This window comes from Anas platyrhynchos, chromosome 7 (assembly GCF_047663525.1).
Source record: "Anas platyrhynchos isolate ZD024472 breed Pekin duck chromosome 7, IASCAAS_PekinDuck_T2T, whole genome shotgun sequence".
In the NCBI taxonomy this organism is placed as follows: Eukaryota; Metazoa; Chordata; class Aves; order Anseriformes; family Anatidae; genus Anas; species Anas platyrhynchos.
In genome coordinates this window covers 32,114,250-32,130,648 of record NC_092593.1, presented here as the reverse complement: position 1 = coordinate 32,130,648, position 16,399 = coordinate 32,114,250, and the positions used below count along the sequence as shown (strand labels likewise).

At 46.4% G+C, this 16,399-nt stretch overlaps 1 protein-coding gene across 26 annotated transcripts in view; it reads right to left on the bottom strand.

The window, feature by feature from the left end:
- Nucleotides 1–16,399, bottom strand: part of IKZF2 (IKAROS family zinc finger 2) — a 116,051-nt gene that overhangs the window by 65,455 nt on the left and 34,197 nt on the right. The window lies entirely within an intron of this gene.

The following is a 16,399-nucleotide window of genomic DNA, read 5'->3' as shown; positions in this document are numbered from 1 at the left end:
CCACGACCCCTCGCAGCCCCAAAGCACCACACAGGGACTTCTCCCCCTGTGTTTCACAGTCACTGCCGTGTTGGGCTCCGCCGCGATGAAAAGCAAAGAGGGAAAACAGTTTTGCCTGAGCACGCTGTGACTGTGTGAAGTTGAATGAAAACTCTTAAAAGCCAGCAGTGCCTTTGTAAGCGCCGCGCTCTGTCAGCACGGTGCTGCTTTGAGCCGGGTATTTTCACTTGAGACACACGATCAAGTGCCTTTCCCTTACATCTTCTTCTTTGCCAGTTCAGATACCCGGCGGGGCCCAGGATTTTCAGCGGGACCCCCTCACATCCCGAGCCCCCAGCAGTATGCAGGCAGGACCCGGAGCACGCAATTCCCCTCCATCCGAGGGTGCACATCAAAGGGCTGCTCCTAGAGCCAGCCACCGGTGGTATTATAAGGACTGCAGGACCCAGCTCAGTCCCTTGGCTCTTCCAGATTTAAAGGACAGAGCGTTTTACAATTTCCCCTTTCAGAAGTCACTTTATGAATCTAAATCCGTTTAAGCCCCAAATTTAATATATTAAACACGGGGGGAAGGGTATCTCTGGTGCCTCCTTCCCACAACTTAAAACACACCAGCTATTAAAGCAGCAAGATATTTAAATGACTATTCATTCTAATTTTTTTTATTTATTTTTTTTTAAAGAAATGCTAGGCTTTCACCTGTATCATTATTATGTAGGCAGTGACAGATGGCAATGGAAAAATATAAAATAACTCTTAGAGTATTAACTTTTTTTCAGTACCGTATGTGTCAGATTCTTTAGCATAAATAAATGGCATTGCACAGTCTCATTAAATCTATACATCTGTGTAGTAACTTGCAATTTATGGATATTTTCTGACACAATGTTCAAACCAACAGGTTTAGCTCACATGTTTCTTTTCTCACCATGCCATCTCCAAGTCACCAGAAAAGCAAACAAAAGCAAAACCCTACAGTAAATACTCCCGAAGAACTCTACGAGAAGATTTGCTGTTCATCAGCTGCACATGTTTAAGGGAATGAGCAAGGAAGAGGGTGGTGGGGCCACGGGAAGGAAGGGGCTGGAGGGAGGTGGCAAGTAAAGCCTCGTTCAGCCTGGACCTTGTCCCAAAAGGGAGTTTCATTGGGACACGATGAGCTGTCATTGGGATCCCTGCCTTTAATGTGACAGCCCACTGGCACAGGGCGGTGAAACGAGATGCAGCACCATCAACTGTTGCTAAAGATTCATTAAAAACTTGATCAAAAGATAAAATCCACGAACAGCCACAGGGATGGTCAGAGAACAAGCCCGTGCCCCAGAGGAGCACGGCAGCTCCACAACTTCGTTCCCGACTGGTTTATTTTATAAGGTACCTCCTTTTTCACCTGCCACGATAGCACCTTGGGAGCTGTTCTCCAAAGGTCTCCAGCAGATCTGGAGAACTGTTAATACCTCCAAAACAGCCCAAACACCAGGAAATGCTCCTGCCGAAACATCAAGCCACATCTTGCAGACGAATGCAACAAAAGCTCCATTCTGGCATTAGCTGCAACTTGTGCACACCAACCTTTTGTCTCCCCGGGTGAAGGATCTGTTGGAAGCTATTTACGTACTGGCTCCTTTCCTCTAGGAGGAGCTGGTATCTCTGCCTAAAATTAAGACTGCTTGACACTTCCTACGATAAGGCCCTGTTTTTTACTTGCTTCTCTCTTTGCCAAAAATGATTTAGGCTGAAATTTGTAGGAAATATTTTATTTTTTTTTTGTGCGCGTGAAATTGCCATCACAACAGTTCGCCTGGCTCTGACCAGATGGGAGCAGACACCACCGCTGGCTCTTCAGTTAAAGCGAGTTGGTCCATGACCGGCCAAATTAATGAATTTCTACAGATTTGTACAGTCTCCTTCAACCCCTCTTACCTTGCACCAATCCCTCTTCACGTACCTGCTACCAGACAGAACAAATAGCATCCAAACCTACCCTGTTTCCCCTCACTAACAAGGGCCAGCACTCCCAGGGGATCCTCTGACCGTTCCCCAAATCTCATCTCACCATTACGCCTCTTCTACTCTATCAACGCAAGAAATGCGAGGTCCAGAGACACGAAATGCCACCGACATACCTTACTTAGTTTTTGAGGATGGGTCATGTGCATTTAAAAATCATTATTCGCTGCAATGAAAAGAGGGGGGGGAAAAAAAGGAAAGAATTTGGCATCCTAAGAGCCTCGCTAAAGCTCTTTAAAGTGCATAATTCCATCACCGTACTGTACATAGCACACAATCTCTGAGGGGTAATTATCCATGGCTTGGAAGCCAGTGTGAATATACGCACAGTAAGTCAATATGATGTTGTGCTTGCTGCTGCTGCTTCTCTTTTTTCTTTTCTTTTTTTTTCTTCTTCTTTTTTATATAAATCAATTTTAATTGTTGTGGATCTATTTCTGCTAATAAAAGAGAGTGAACCGATTCTGGTCGGATAGATTTCTGGATACGGAAAATGAGTGAGCAAAACATGTGAGAGTACTTACTGTATTACCAGAAATATTTATAAATGGCTCTTCCCTCCCTCGGCTGGCAGAATATCAAAGCAGCGAGGAAGCAGCACGGATGGCTTTTGAAGGGATGGAGAAAGCACAAGTCCACTCCTCCATCATCAACATGAGAAAGCGATGCCACAGGGCTCCAGCAGAAGCGCCGACTGGAACTGCTCTAGCAGTAACATCTCCCCCTTGACAAAGGGCGAGTGCTTGTCCGAGGGCAAGCTGCACTAGCAAGGATCACAACGAGCCTCTACGGGGAATATACAACGTGCCTGCTGGGCTATGCCAACGGAGCTGGAGAGCAAGGCTTTTTCTCTTTTTTTCCTTTTTCATTTTGGATAAGATTCCCAGGACTGTCTGTCCTTCCAGCTGAGGACTGTGATATTCCACAAAGGCTCGATGCCAGCAAGACCAACCTAGACTCTGGGCTTGACACTAATGCCGCCTTTTCCACAACACACCACGCTCCCCCAGCACACTGACACCAGCAATATAAAAACGCAGAGGTGAGCACATTTTCAAGAGGCACGTGGAAAAGCATCCGTGCCCTCATGTGAAACTTTGGCTGGGACAGAAATTTGCTCCAAATTTGGCTCTGCACCAGGCACTCCCGCAAACAGGGTTTGTGCACAGGTGTGCACACACACACACATCCCTATACAGGGATGCAGATTCCTGCCGTGGACGTGTGCTTTTGGATAACTGCACACAGAGGGATGAAGCTTTCTGCAACTGGATTAACCACATGCAGACAGGCCAGCCGTGGCCTGCAGATTTACCTGGTGGAACAAACCCCTTGTTGGGGGGCTGAGCTCCCAGCTGTCCCCATGCCCAGCCAGGTACCTGCAGAGACAGCTCGGCTGCAGCAGCGCCTTGTTCCCATCGGAAGAGAGAAGCAGCAAGGCACACCAATTCCCAAGTCAGCTCGTACATGTGAAAGTGCCTGGGGGGTCCTGATTCAGTGCAATACTTAAGCAATCACCGATCTTTAACGTTAAAGTCAACAGGACTTTGGTACATACATAGGTAATTACATGAATTCATCACTGGGCTGAGCAGGCATGTTCCAGCTCACAAAAGCAATGAAAGGACATTGTGCAGGAAGAACGAAAAGCCTTGAGGAAAGGATTAGTAGTGTCACAAGTTAAACATCTCCTCCCTGATGACATACAGGATCGGGTCAACTGTGCAGACAAGCGAGAACACTGCAGCATGAAGCTAGAGGTGGTAATAGCCTGCTCGAACTACTGCCTGTAGTAGCAGTTCAGATAACAAACAATACTAACGTACAATAAACATTTTTAATAGCTTTCCTGCAGAGGGGAGGTTGAGATTTTTTGTGTGTTTAACTGCACATTGTTCTACTCCGCATCTACTTGCCTATTTTAACTTACCTGGCAGATTTAAGTGTAAAAAATAACAATAAACTTATCTCTATAACCAACCCCTGAAATCCTGCAGCTCTTGCTTTACAGTCCTAAAAATCATAACCTAGGAGGGCTATAACCTAATAGTGATATGCTGTCATTAACGGTCTGCTGAATTACAACAAATAACGTAGAAGGACCTGAGTGGCAACGCTGCCCCACTCTCTTAAAAATAGATCACAGAGGCTTGGTGACAGTATGAATGTTTTCCAGTTATATTGTACTAGGTAACCAACCATTAGTTATGACCATGACCAGTCTTGATCTTGGAAAAAAACAACAACAACAAAAAAAAAACGCGTTATTTAAAAACTCTTCTTAACCTGCACTAAATATCCAAGTTCCTCGGGTGATTGTCTTCTCCTAAGTCCAGGAAATATCAAGAATTTACAGTAGGTCATTTGAGCACCTTCGCTCACAGCGAGCACAAAGGAGTTCGGTGCCTGCTGAAATAATTGCCAAGCAAGGATGAGATAAAGATATAAAACAGATTTATTGGCTGTCTAGCAGACTTTACATTCAATTTGCTCTTGTCACATTCTCATCAAGCGTAGGTACCTGCACAACTCTAGTTGCAAAGGTTACGGCCAGAACCACGCCAGACCCAGCTAGCTCAGTGCCAGATTCGATCAGAGGGGTTCAGAAAGGCAGCACGCATACCCGCAGGTAGGACGTATAATTTTATATATCAAATGTGATGCTTCATTTATCTGCTTTCATGTGTGTATCGGATTCATTGACTTCCTTTAATGTTCCCAAACATTCATAACCACTATTATTCACGTGCATACGCTCAAGGCTCTTTGCAGAAAGTGACTTGTTCATATAACCAATTCCTTGTTACTACTCTGCTGTTTCTTGCCTGGGGTTTTGGGAGCACTGGCTTCCTTAAAGATATCGCCCACTGGGGATTCTCACTCAAGGGAAAGAATAAAGCATCCACCATGAGGCAGAGTCTGAGACACTTAAAGCTCAGAGGTTTATTTTAGGCGCCCGCACCCTGCGTGTACACAGAGGGGGTAATGTCCCAGTCTCCAACTTTCAGTTCTGGTAGGAGACAAGGAAAGAGGAGATTTTGCATCGACCACAGAAGGCAAAAAGAAAGAACGAATCATACGGGTTAAAGCAAACATTTAGTTTGCTATTAAAATAACTTGAGTTGACTCAAGACATTTATTTGAGCAAAGAGAAAATAAAACATTTTGGAAATTGTGTAACCTCCCTTTCAAGGGCTGGCCCTTTAGAGCTCAAATAGATCATCTTCAAGCAAACATGGAAACATTTTCTACTTTTAAGCAGCAAAAGCCATTTCAATGTCAGGGAAGTGTTTTCTCCCCCAACATTTTCATCAGACTTGACTCAAATTTCATTTTGGTCCCGCTCGCAGGCTGCCTTTTTGGACACATTGATTGCTTGTTGTTTCTACCTAACAGTTACCACAGCAGGCTGGAAGGATGCAAACCACTCTCAAGCTAGTCTCCTGCATCAGGAAGTAGGGAATGTGTTTAAGTCTAGGAATTTTTGGAACAGGCATCGTATAAATAAATAAATAAAAAGAAAGAAAAATCACAGAAATACGATTAAAGCCACCACAAACTGAAAAACAGACATGTGAAGCATCTCTGTGTCCTCAACTATGATGACCATGGCACAGATATGTAGTATCTGCATTTAGGAAAGCCCCTCACTTCTCTGAACCTTAAACCTCACTGAAAGTCAGCTAAGGCACCTCTGTAAGCCTTACTCAGCACCTAGCTGCCCCTTGAGATGTCTAAACAAATCTTTACACCAGAATCTAGATCTCTTTGCAACTCAGTTCATCTACAAAACAGGCTGTAACTCCTTACCTTATGGAGGTTCAGCGACAAACTGATTAACAGTGGAGATTAATGTTTGTGCACTGAAGTCATTGGAAGTAGAAACAAATCCTAAAGCAGCCCAAGTGGCACACACTGCTTACAGGAATCCCAACATTTGTAAAGCAAGTGCTTTCTCCATCAGAGACGAGATACATCTGCTTGCAAAGAAACTTGCACAATTTTCATTTCATATATTTTGGCTCAAGCTAGTAGTAGCAGCCTGCCTCTCCTATGAGCCCTTCAGAAAAAAATCTCTCTGTACATCCTTTAAGTTCTCCACTCTTGGGTTCAACAGAATTGATGAACAACTTGGAATGTAAATTCTTGCGACAACTGAAGTTTAACACAGGCTGCAAGGAAAAGAAAGAAAGGCAGGACTTCACATATGTTTGCACAAAAGAGAAATTGCTCAAATAAGTGGGAAAAAAAAAAATCTTCTAACACTAACATCTTATAACATGACCGTGCCCGTTGAAATGTCTTTCACAAAGACCGTGCTGAATCCACAAGTCACTATTTCCAGTGTTGGAAGCATGGCCAGATACTGCGCGAAGGAAAATTAATTTGTGTCACTACAGCGAGTTTTTCTTACACTGCAAACAGAATATATTGATAAAAAACAGAATCTGGATGTTAATTTAAGACAAAATATGACATTAATAGTAATTTGGCAAGAAAAAAACACTACGTCTGCTAAAATATCTATTTCAATAGACACGGAACAAAATCCTACTTAGTCCTTAATACATTTTATCCTCTCCCTCTAGTTAAACACAGGGCACGACTAGCGCTGGCTTTAAACGGGGGTTTTATTACACAGAAAATGTCAAGGCTGTCATTGAGAAAATCCTGAAGATGTAAGGCAGGCCCCAGCTCCAGCAGAGTGAAGAACCCTACCCCCTTTGGGGTCTTCAGTGACACTTGAAGCATTCGCTCAGACTGAGCGAGCCCAAGCTCTCCGTGGCACTGCTACACCCCCTACCTTCTCAGCTGGCAAGGGCGTTTTGATCAGGAATTCCATCTGGATGTTAGAAATCTTCTCAATTTAGAACTCACCCAGACTTGCACACATCTGCAAGACGCTTTGATTTCTAGACACCAAAGGCTTCCTGCAGGAAAAAAGCTTCTGCGAGTGGTTTCCCACCCACTCAAGCAGAATGGCTGGTAACAGACCCATTTCACCAGTGCTTTTGGGTAGAAAAGGTACTTTTATATATAGATAGATAGATAATATATACACACACACTATTTATATACATGCACACATGTTCCTGCTGGTGAAGCTACAATCTCTCCTTCGTTTGGGTTTGGTTGTCCCTGCCTGAAAACATCACAGCATCCTGTACCCATCAGAGCACCGTCCACCCTACAGCCCAGCACTGCAGGCTTTCCTGAGAAATGCCTGTGATGGTTCATTTGGCGTCTCCTCCTGCAGCCCGCCCGCTACCATCAAGAGGAATACTGCCAATGTACGTTATCAGAAAACACAAGCCTTGAAGAGCTGCCAGTTACTTTCCCTGGTGGCACCAGAAGTGCTGCCCCAGGGCTTTGTTCCTATCACATCTTCATCTGCTGGCGAGAGACGTTTGTGCCAGAGCGCTGCCTTTTGGTACCTGGCAGACGCCATCGGCCACTGGTGAGTCAAGCAAAAGGCAGGACTGAACGAAATGGGTTCGACCAGAGGTTACCAACCTTCATTCAGCCAAACGCTCCATCTTTGCAAAAGAAAATGGGATTATTATCCTATCTGCCTTCTTTTTGGGGGGAAAAAAGGGAGGGCAAACTTTCAACCTTCTTAAAAAGGCAGTGAGCTTTCTGCATTCCTGACCTTTCACTCGCAGAGGGAATGCTGATTTCTTGCTGAGCTATGGCTCTGATCATCCTTGCCAAAGCTAAGATGTACACGAGCTGGCTCACCCTTGTTTCCACTGGCTGCTGGAGCATGCCAAAGAGACTGTGTGCCCTACTGCCTTCAGCACTGAGCCAAGCAACGTGATACTTTTCAGAACCTTATATAGCACTTGAAGAGCTGTATAGGGGAGCTCTGCACAGGATGGCATAGAGGGCAGTGGTGCAGGGAAGTTGAGAAATGTCTTCTGCTTTTGCTGTCAGGAAGATCAAACGGTCAGTTGGAAAGTGGGGCATGATAAACTCCCTAAATTTTTGGAGTCAAAAGTTAGTTGAAAGACTAGAATAACACGGAGTAGGAGGGGGAAGTGGATGTGCTCACCCAGAGACAAAAAAAGCAGCTTTATACAAGCACTGCAGTATGACAATCATGCATTGCAAATGCCCCAGCGAAGTGAAAATGTGCAGTCGATGCGGGAGGCCCAAGGTTTCAGCACTCACAACGTGAGCCAGCGAACAGAAGCCCTGTGGGAGCCGCGTTTGGCTGTGCCATTGCTCCAAAGAAGCCCAACAGGAAACTCTCGCGCTGAGCTACTACCCAGGAACACCAAAGCTGCTGTTTGAAGGGCCGTGCTACCACCCCTTCCATCAGAGCTGTGCCTACGGCCCCCAAACGAGGCCAGGCTCCTATCCTGCTCAGGGAGCAGGAGGAAAAAGTGCAGCAGCAGCAAGGCAGGAGGTCTGTACCTGCGGTGCCCTGCCCATTTATCCATCCTGTTACTCACTGTGCTGCCAATACATGACATAACCCTACCGCTCCAATCTTTATTTCAAAATTAGTAAAAAAGCATCAGAGCTTCATGGCATGCTCGTTCCAGCACAGAGCTGGGGTGCTCGCTATCAATATCAGCACAGACAGGCTGTATCTTCAGAATTTGGCCCAAGATGTTAAAGGGTTATTTTAAGGAATGCTTCTTTTTTCCCCCCCTCTCCATTTGTTTGTTTTGGAATTGATACCAGGAAAAAAAAATGTAACTAGGAAACAGAATACATAACTGCCTGAGGTGATGTACAAGAAGTTTCTTCGCATTCTCTGACTCTTTCCTGGTTAAAACCAGTTCGCCTGGGGATGGGCCAGCTGGGTTTCTGCTTCCCTTGCTTTCCCAGCATCCCACACACTAACGTGACCTTCATTAACTCAACACAGCAACTGGATCCAGCTAACAAAATCCAACACATGTAGGCACTTGTCCCCCTTGTCCTCAAGGGTAGAGAAACAAGGATGCAGTTGTTCCCAAACTGGCCTCGCCGTTTCCAATCCTCATCCTCGCGTAACCGATGCTATCGGGGCTGCTCGCTGCTGGCCAAAGGCTGCAGCAGCTTCTTGGAACCAAACTCCGCTCGCTTTCTGCTCTCTGCAGCAGGATTAACCAGCAGCTGCTCTCTTGAGGAAGCGTGGACCTAGGGAGGGAGCTTCGTGCCAGTTTACAGCAAGGGATACGGAACTAGTAGCCAGGCTTCTGGCGGCTGAATAGCAGAGCGTTTGCTGGTGACAATATGGAGTTGTCCCAATTAACAAAACAACAACCAAGCGACAACAGAAAACCTCCGAACAGCAGCAACCTGGCAAAGCTGGAGGGAATTTGGGGGGTGAAAGAGGGAAAGATCCAGGCTGCAAAACTGCATGTCTCGAGATGCAGCAGAGATAGTGGGCAAGGTACTGCTTACAGACCGGCCTCACGTTATTTGTTCAATCTCTTCATGTTTTCAGCAGAAACTCCGCTAAAAAAAGGCCAGTAGCTATTGGCAGCAGACAGCAGGACACCATTAGGAGCTAAAATAAATAAAGTAAAAAAAATAAAAAGAAGGCTCTCTCTCCAGATCGTACCAACGCTCACGAGTGCAGACCCAGCCGTGGCAGGTTGTGTACGCTGCCTGCAATGAAACTGCTCCTCAGCACTTACAGGCTGGTGAACCTGAGAAGCTTCAGCCCTAATAACTCAAATGTTGAAGTCTGCACCTGATCTAGAGCAGACCACTCCAGCTAAGCTCTGATAAGCTCTTTGCTGTATATCAGGCTGTGCTATTACTTGTTACAGGCCTCCTCCCAACAATCTTTAAACGCCAAATTGGATCTTCACCAGCACACAGCCTGTCGGTGGAAGCGGCCCTTTGCACAGTGGCTGTGCTGTCCTAGCTACAGACCCGGCGGCAGAGCTGAAGCCTCGCTCCAGATGAAGCCTGAAGCCTTCCTGAATCGACTCGGCTGTAAATGGATCTCTGCTTTGTCCGAGCCAGAGGCAGCTGGGTGTGCTGCCAGCCCAGGCAGGAAGGAGACAAAAGCTGGCACAGCCCGTGCTTGGGGGCCAGGTGAGAATGAGGAGCACCCTCAGCATGTTACTGACCACAATGCAGGTGTAAGACCCTCTCACACTTGGGCTCTTACTGGCATTCCCTCTTAAAAATTACTGAAAGCTCCACCAAGGCCACAGACCAAGTAACCAGAACAGAAACAGGCAATGGGAGATGGCAGAGGTATGAAGTACTTGCACAAGGAGCATTAGGGCTTCAGTGGGGTTGGTCAGCTTAGTTCATTGTTCCAGCAAAGAGACCAGTGAGAAGTGTTTCTTTATAACATTCACTAAATACCTCTCACAACTCTGATCCTTGGTAAGGACTGTTTGTACCACAGCAAAAGCAGAAGGAATAAAGCAGTATCATCCAACTTGTGCAGCAGTAGCCTGGTAGGCGAGATGCCCACCTGCACCACTCCAACATCACTGCTATCCCCTAAGCTTGCACCAACAACCCGCACCAGGGTCTTCCTCCCTGCCCCTTGCAGAAGTGTGCCAGAGCGACCAGACCCCTGACTGTGTCTCTGCCACCTGAAATGATGGAGAGTGCTGTCACCTTGATCCCCAGTTTCATCTCGGGTGCAATCATCTGGCCGTGCTCCTCCATCACACGCAGGAGCTCCCCGCGCAGACAGCGCCCGGTGAAGCTGTGAAGGTGGTTACTGCTATGAGCAACGAGCATATCAAAACAACCGCTGTATTTCAAGTTACCAACATGAGAGGTGGCCTCACCACGCTCAAATTCCTGAAGGGTTTTGTGCCTGCATTCCCATCTTTGTCCTTCCCCATGGTGAGTTTAACCATCACCTCCCCGCTCCCTGCTGCCAGGGCAAATTTATGCCACCTCGCTTTACACATCTAACAGCCGGTTAGCCAAGTCCCCCCTAGCACTCTCTAGGCTCCCTGTGAAGTCAATCCAAATAAATGCGCATCTCCAGAGGGCAAATAATTTCATCCCACCTAATCTGCGAGATGATTTCTGGAGGAGCCTACCGGAGCTGATGAAACGACTAGTTTGAACCAGCCATCTAGCCTCTGCACCGCTGAGGTTCCTGGAGACAAATTCAACGCAGACAGGACTCAGCTCAGCACACAACTCCACAGAGCCTTAGATAGAAAGGGGAAAAATCTTCCACTCATCGTGTCACCTGAAGCCCTTTATTACTAAAACAACAGCCTTAAATCACCTTCAGAGCAAGCCATCCTCACTAGACAACGAGCAAAGCTGGGTCACATCACTATGCCTTTTCACCTTCCAGGTGGCTGAGACTCCCCACCACCACCTCTCCTCTACTTTATTCCCTATTTCGTCCCCTCAAAAACCCTAAAGGACATGGCTCGCCCCTACCTTCATTTCCGTGTTTTGCATGTGATGCTGAAGTCAAGCCTTTCTTACCTTATGATAAGCCCTCTTCAGATTTGAGGAAGTTTTAGGCAGAGTATTTTATGTTAATAGAACTGGCTATTCCTGATTCCCTATTAGGTATCAGGGTGAATTTATGACAGAAAAAAAATATCTGGTACTTATTTCTATTACTTTATTGATTCTTTGAGGAATAAATAAATAAAAACTACCTCAAACTGCGACTAGGGAAAGGTAATGTGCACTTCTCTTCCACATACAGCCAAATCCTCCAGCGATGCTAGTTTTAATAATGCCTGAGGTCTATTCTTCTGCTCTGCAGAAGTAAAAACCAGACCCTTTTCTTTTCCCTATCTCCATGAGAGAAGCAACTACAGAGAAACAGAAGTGAGAAGCCATGGAGAGGCACACACTCATAGGAAAGCTTTGGTATACTCCAACTTCACAACGAGGTTACAAGCATCCACACCACACATCGTATGATGGCACAGAAGCTCCCATCAGTGCTCTGTGAAACAGCACAAGGCAAACTACCAGTATCAAAGCGGGTATGGTGGTTTGAGAAGCCCAGAGCCAGGCAGGACTCAGACACATGGAGGTCAGAAGAAGTGTTTGTGATCTCGCCTGCCCTCCCTAGCCACAGAGCTTCTCCCACCCGTGCCTGCCCAGAAGCCCCAGCCCGCTGGCTGTCACCTTTCCCCAAACCACTCCGGTGCCACACGCAGGTAGTTCAAAGGTTTCTACCAACTCGCTTCCCTCCCTTGTAAATGACGAGCAGGTTACGTACACAGCTCCTCCAAGGACAGTCCCCAGCTCTAACGGTGTAACCACGGCAGTCAGCTCTGGATTCACTGCAGGCACGCTGTGTGACCCACCCCGAAAATACCAGCCTGTGGCTGCTCCTGGCTGTCCACCACACTTTCCACCCAGGACACCGAGCAAGGCAAGGTTTAATCCCAGGCTACAAGGGAGGAGGAGAGCTTGCTGCTGGAAAGCAGCACATCAGCAGGAGCTGGATTTTTTCCCAGCTCCACCAGCACTGCGAGGGCACAAGTCCTGCAAGCTGGCTCGCACAGCTTCCCTGCCCAACAGCAGCAACCCTGTAGAATGGACCCATAAACTGAATAGAGAAGAAATAATCTGCTTCCTTAAAGGGGAAAAAAAAAGAAAAAGAGAAAAAAGGGTCCTAAAGAAACACATAGGGAATTATAGAAAATATCTAATCAATACCTAGGGCATGAAAAAAAATCTAGAAGAAAAATCTTCCTACAATAAAATGTGATGGAGCAACAGGTTTTCTGTGCTACTTAAAGGGGAAAAAAAATGACTACTTGGCTTATATTAAGAATGGCTGGTCTTAGGTTAGATACTACTCTAATAGGCATTACCACCAGTTGGTTTCAGTGCTGGAAAACAGATCCATGCTCCCTGCAATAAACTGACGGCTGTGACTCTCAGGAAGCCCGAGGTGTGGTCCTTGCTGGCAGGTGGTGAGGTGTTTGTTTGCCAGTCTGTACCCAGGTGGAGGAAAGGTGCTAATAAGGCAACGCTGCAGAAGAAAAGCAAAAAGCAAGAGACAGGATTCCCTGAAGTGAGTTTCCCACATTCGGTGGACATGAATGTTTCTGCCATGTGACCAAAGCGTGTGTCCGAGCAAAAGGAGACCTGCTGGCCAACGGGGCTCCCGTCCCTCTGCAGTGGCAGGCACAGATGGCTGACCTTTGCTGTATCTCCTTCTTCAGAGCTGCAGGCAAACAGATTTGGGAGCAAAGGAAGCACAGAACACACATACATCCTCCGGACCAACTACGGAGTGAGTGAGGACAATCCATGCTTTCCTATCAGACTGCTGCTAACGGCCACCAGAAGGTATTTATGTCCCGTAGGATGCCATGCATCCAAAGATTTGGAAGGGATTTAATGAACTACTCTATCCAGTGCTCGCCATGTGAGGCAGGTTGGGAAACACTCGTACCCCTTTCCTTGCAGAGGCGAGAAAAATGAAACAGAAAGGTGAAGCAGCTCGCTGAAGTCTGCCCCATGAGCCAGAATGAGATTTCACCACCTCCTGCCTCCCAACCCTGTTTTCATTCCTGTAGACCACAGCACCTCTCAGATCTGCTCCAGGTGAGCAGATAACACACGTGTACTTCATACCACAGAGGAGGAAAAGTCATAGCGAGAAATGACTCAAGGATTCAAAGGTTTGGCGTGATTTACAGCTAAGAACCCTGGGAACGGTGGAGGCTGATGATACTCGAAAGTGAGTATGTAAAAGAAGAAAATGAGGACTGGGGCAGAGGTGCTGGGCTGAGCACAACAACCTGACTGCAAACAACTTTTCTCACTTCCCCAGTGCCCTCAGAAGCCTTCAGACACAAGGCAATTGGCATTTCATTCACAAATCCCTGGTACCATGCCCAGCTAACAACTCGGCACCCTCTCTCCATGGCCAAAGATCAGTTAGGATTTTCAAGGGGGGGAAAAAAAAACAACTTTATTAATGGCAACATTCCTTAGGGCACAGCCAGCACAGACACCCAAGGGATGTACAATTAAATCCTATTGTCCTTAAGTCTTTTATAGTGGATTTCCTAGGGTTTTTGGTCACTGAAAGGTTCAAGTGACAAAAGCCAGCTCAGACTTACCCTTCGTGCGTGTTGTCCTGGTTCTGACCTCCTAAAACACAACTGCTAATTGCTCCTAGTTAGAAACAGGAAACTTTATTAAACTGCCCTGCTCTACCTCAATAGCGAGGGGCACTGCTTTCCAGCGATATCTCCCCCAGCCTCACCAAGTTGGACTTAGAAAATAAGTCTCAGCCTCTGGAAAGAGAAAGCTATCATGCCTAGACTTAGAGCAGTTGGAACAGCACAAATACTCCAAGGTGAAAGGCGGTATGGCCGGAGGCGCTGAAAAAGTTGCGATGCATGCTTAACTTACAAGCCCTGAAGTTACAGGCTAATTTCAGTACTTGGTGAATCTTAAAATAAAGCCTCCATGGAAGCCTTTTTAGGCTCGTGGCCCTCATTTATGTCTAACTGAAGAAATGAAAACTATCATTATACGAGCCTCGCTCTGGAAAAGGCTTATTCCCAAATAGATCCTATTTACGGGCCAAGCTCTACCCTCCCATGTTTACACGCAACTCCTATAAAAAAATTAAACGCTGTCCCCTGAAGATCACGAGATCCTGCAAATACACCCAGCCTCCCGAGCGCGCTCGGGCTGACCGGAGCCAACTGGAGGGAGAAGCCTGGGAGCTTTACGGAGAGAGGCGGCAGCACCCACGGCTCCTTTTGCACCGAGCTGCTCCAGCGGGCATCACAGCAGTGCCAGGGTATGGTGCTGTCCCCTTCTGTGCTGATATGTGGGCTAACTTAAAGGTAACCCATGCAAACCTGCAGCTGCTGTCACCCCTCCAACTGCAGGTGTGCTTTAAGGGAGCAGAGGACCCCAAATTCCTTCAAAGAACTAGCCCTTAATGGCCTAATTTCAAATAGTAACATTTTTACCTATCACAGACTAAAATCTAAGGTTACAGCCAAATAACTGAGGTCCCATTGCCATAGGAAAGGTGCTGTATTTAGTTTAAGACGTTAAAGAGGACAAGCGTTTTCCTCGATTCCCTGAAACACCACCTCAGCCGTATCTTGGTGAGCCAACGTAGCTAAAACCCAAAGGGCATGCCAAAATTTTACATCAAAACCATCGCCTTTCAGAACAGCAGATTTCTTGCTGAAAATCATTTTCAGTTTCTTTAATTAAAAAAACAATATTTTTTTTTTAATGTGAGTAAACCAATCTGCCTGGTAGCCCTCCTCTCCACAACACTGCCCAATTTTGATTACACGGGGAGGATGGGATGGCTGCTAACCTCTGTGTCGTTGGGTCAGAGTCGCAACAGGCAGCTCCTCCGACAATCCTACAGCTCCTCCTCTACCTCCACTTGTTTTTCCAAGTTTAATTAAAATCCACAGCACTTTTCCCCTGCTCTGTCATGAGGGCTGAGTGTCTGCCTTGCTTCTGCTTCTGGAAAGCAGCAGGAAAGGAAGGGTTAACGCTATGCATTCAGAACAAAAACCACAAGGCTGAGGCAAATCTGCACTCATCCAATCCATTCCCTGACAAAACTTGTTGCTAGTCCTGTCTGCACCATCCGAGATCTCCCAGGTTTCACTGGCCTCTAGCCAAAAGTGTCGTTTTACTCTCATAATGAAGGGGGCCAGAAGGATTTATCTTTCCCAACCTCTCCCTGCATTATGTCCATCCCTGCAGAGCAATCTTCTTGTTTTTCCACATTTTCTTGCAGTCTGAAACCCTCCCAAGGGCATATCCCCAAGGATCTGCTGAGATGGAGGGCTTCTCAGCTTACAGCTTCTGCCTACAATGCTGTATTTAGCCCATTAAAAATCCCAATAAGGTTACACATAAAAGCTCCTTCAAAGTTTTGGCCCTGACACTTTACTCCTCGCCTTCTAAATCAAGTTATGGCTTATTTGAAAATCTTTAGAAATTGTTTGGAGGAGCGAATGACCTATTCTGAGGCTTTAAAATTAGATCAAAAGTATAAAGTTGCTTCCTCCCAAGCCACTGTATTACTAAACAAGGAAATGGTCACACAATAAAATTTCCACAAAAAGAATGGAGTCTGTAAACTGAAGCTGTCACAGGTGATGTCGTAAAAGAGATGGAAGAATGAGGTTTCGATGTTTCTTAGGGTCCTGAAAGCTAATTCAACAGTATATAAATTACAGCTCCCAAACTGCAACCCCTCCACGTGTAACAACCCCCTTCACAAAAAGGACAGACCCAAACCTCTGGGGTAAGCATGGAGTCTAAGTGCAGGCTGAGAAAGTAGGGCTAATGGGGGAGAAGCCAATTTTACCTTTACCTGCTTACGTAGTGCTGAGTAGTTATTTTGCCAGAGTTCGGGGATTACAAATACAAATAATATCTGCCCACTGGATCTTTCCTTTTCCTTCCTTTTCAGCCTCTTTTC